Here is a 3,033-nt window from a genome sequence, read left to right on the forward strand (position 1 = left end):
AGCACAGGGCTATCCCGCCCCGCATGTCTGTGTCGACCCCGCCCCACAGAAGTGCAAAAGCATCGCACAGCAGTGATGCTTTAGCAGTAGCTCCCGGCCAGCGCAGCTTTAGCGTGCTGGCCGGGAGCTACTCGTCGCTCCCTGGCCCACAGCGGCTGCGTGTGACATCACGCAGCTGCTGCAGCCCTCCCCCGCACGGTCCGGCCATGCATGCGTTGGCCGGACCGCGACCACAAAACGGTAGCCAAACACCGCCATACCGACACCCCCGCCCAGCGACCGCCTCTGCCTGTCAATCAGGCAGAGGCAATCGTAGCGCAGCAACGGCCTTCAGCCATCTGGCATGCGCCGGCACACTGTGGCACCGGCACATGCGCAGTTCTGACCCGATCGCACCACTGCGATACACTGCAGCGTGCGATCGGGTCAGAATGACCCCCTAAAGCATCTCGTAAGATGCCACCATTTTCCCCAGAAGGCAAATGCATAGATGCACTGATATCTGGGTTGGCTTAAGGACAGCCCGAACCATTGACTTGATTTCCATAGCCTTCTCCAAGGTAAGGAACACTCTCTGAGACTCTGTGTCCAATATCATTCCCAGGAAGAAGAGCCTCTGCGTCGGTTCCAGGTGAGGTTTTGGTAAGTTCAGAGTCCACCCAGCCAATGCTGTCCAACAACTCCTACCTGGATGGTGCCTTTATCAGAAGATCGTCCAGGTACAGAATTATGGGGGTCATTCTGAGTTAATCGCTAGCTGCCATTGTTCACAGCGCAGTGATCAAGCTAAAAATCTGCATTTCTGCGCATGCATGTGCACTGCAATGCGCATGCACAACATAGAAGTTTTCAGTCGCACTGACGGCCACAACAAGACAGGAAGGGGGCGTTTCTGCTTGTCAACTGACCATTTTCAAGGAGTGTTTGCAAAAACGCAGGTGTAGCTGGGCGTTCGCTGGGCGGATGTATGACATCAAATCCAGACTCGAATAGGCTGAAGTGATCGCAAGCGCTGAGTAGGTTCAGAGCTACTCTGAAACTGCACAAACTATTTTTGCAGAGCTCGGCTGCACGTGTTCGTACTTCTGCTAAGCTAAGAGACACTCACCAGTGGGCGGTGGCATAGCATTTGCACGGCTGCAAAAACTAGCTAGCGAGCGAACAAACTCGGAATGACCCCCTATGTACACTCCCTGTTTGCGGAATAGAAACATCATCTCTGCCATCACTTTGGTGAACACCCTCTGTGCCATGGAGAGACCAAATGGCAGGGCCTGGAACTGGTAGTGGCATTCCTGCAGTGCAAACCGTAGATAAGCCTGATGAGGCAGCCAGATCAGAATGTGAAGGTATGCATCCTTGATATCCAGAGGCACTAGAATTCCCCCTCCTCCAGACCTGAGAGCACTGCTCTCAGAGACTCCATCTTGAATTTGAACACTCGTAGGTATGGGTTCAACGACCTGAGGTTCAATATCGATCTTACCGAATCGTCCGGTTTCAGTACTACAAACAAGTTGGAATAATGGGGGTCATTCCGAGTTGATCGCTAGCTTAAAATGTTTGCTGCGCTGCGATTATGTTAAAAAACGGCACTTCTGCGCATGCGGCGCAGTGCGCGTACGTGCAACGTACTTTCACAGCGGCCAAAGTATTTTCACACAAGGTCTAGTGAAGCTTTTTAGTTGCACTGCTGACCGCAGAGTGATTGACATGAAGTGGGCGTTTCTGGTTGTCAACTGATCGTTTTCAGGGAGTGATCGAAAAAAAACGCAGACGTGCCAGGAAAAACGCAGGCGTGGCTGGGAGAACGCAGGGCATGTTTGTGACGTCAAATCCGGAACTGAAGGGTCTGAAGTAATAGCAAACGCTGAGTAGGTCTGAAGCTTCTCAGAAACTGCACAATATTTTTTGGTAGCCGCTCTGCGATCCTTTCGTTCGCACTTCTGCTAAGCTAAGATACACTCCCAGAGGCCGGTGGCTTAGCATTTGCACGGCTGCTAAAAACAGCTAGCGAGCGATCAACTCAGAATGACCCCCAATATCCCTTGTTTTGCGGATGAGGTGGAACTGGAACAATGACCTGAGTCTATACCAGTTTTTGAATGGCGTCAGTAAGGTTATACTTGGTTCCTGTGAAACTGGTAAGCCTGATTTGAAGAATCTGTGAGGTGGGAGCTCCTGAAATGCCAGTCTGTAGCCCTGGAAAATAAGATCTATGACCCAGGGATCCTGGCATGATGTTGTCCAGATGTGACTGAAAAATCTTAGGCTTTCATCTGCCAGTCCTCCAGGCATCGCAGTCCACCGTCATGCTGAAGGCTTTGAGGAAGCAGATCTTGAGCTCTACTCCTGTGAACTGGCAGTTGCTGGTTTTCGTGGTTTACCTCTAGCACCTCTGGTGGCTGTAGAAGAACTTCTGGTTTTGCCCTTAAACTTGGCAGTCCGAAAGGACTGTAGATTAGGTCCTAAGTAGGCCTTCCTGGCTGGGGGAGCTGCAGAAGGAAGATACGTGGACTTACCCGCAGTAGCTTTGGAGATCCATTTGTCTAGTTCATCTCCAAATAAGGCCTCTCCTGTGAAGGTTAGGCCTTCCACATCTTTCCTGGAGTCCCCATCAGCAGTCTACTGGCGTAGCCAAAAGCCTGTGCGTGCTGACACTGCCATAGCAGTGGTGCATGCATTAAGAAATCCTATTTCTTTTATGGCTTTGACCATAAAATTTGCAGAGTCCAATATACAGTATGTTGCAGGAGTAACTCAATTTCCTCTTGTGGTAATGTGTCTAACCCCTAATTAAATTCCCAGGCCATTTAGGAATGGCTTGGGTAATCCACCCACATGCTATAGTGGGTCTATGGGCCACCCCTGCAGCTGTTTACAAAGATTTGAGTGTAGTCTCAATCTTATGATCAGCTGTATCCTTTAGAGAGGCTGCACCAGGAACGTGAGAGCCTGGAGACTGATGTATCCACTATCGGTGGATTTTCACAGGAAAAGGTTAAATGCACAATTAACCCACAATGAGCCCTT

The sequence above is a fragment of the Pseudophryne corroboree genome, chromosome 5 (genome assembly GCF_028390025.1).
Source record: "Pseudophryne corroboree isolate aPseCor3 chromosome 5, aPseCor3.hap2, whole genome shotgun sequence".
Lineage (NCBI taxonomy): Eukaryota > Metazoa > Chordata > Amphibia > Anura > Myobatrachidae > Pseudophryne > Pseudophryne corroboree.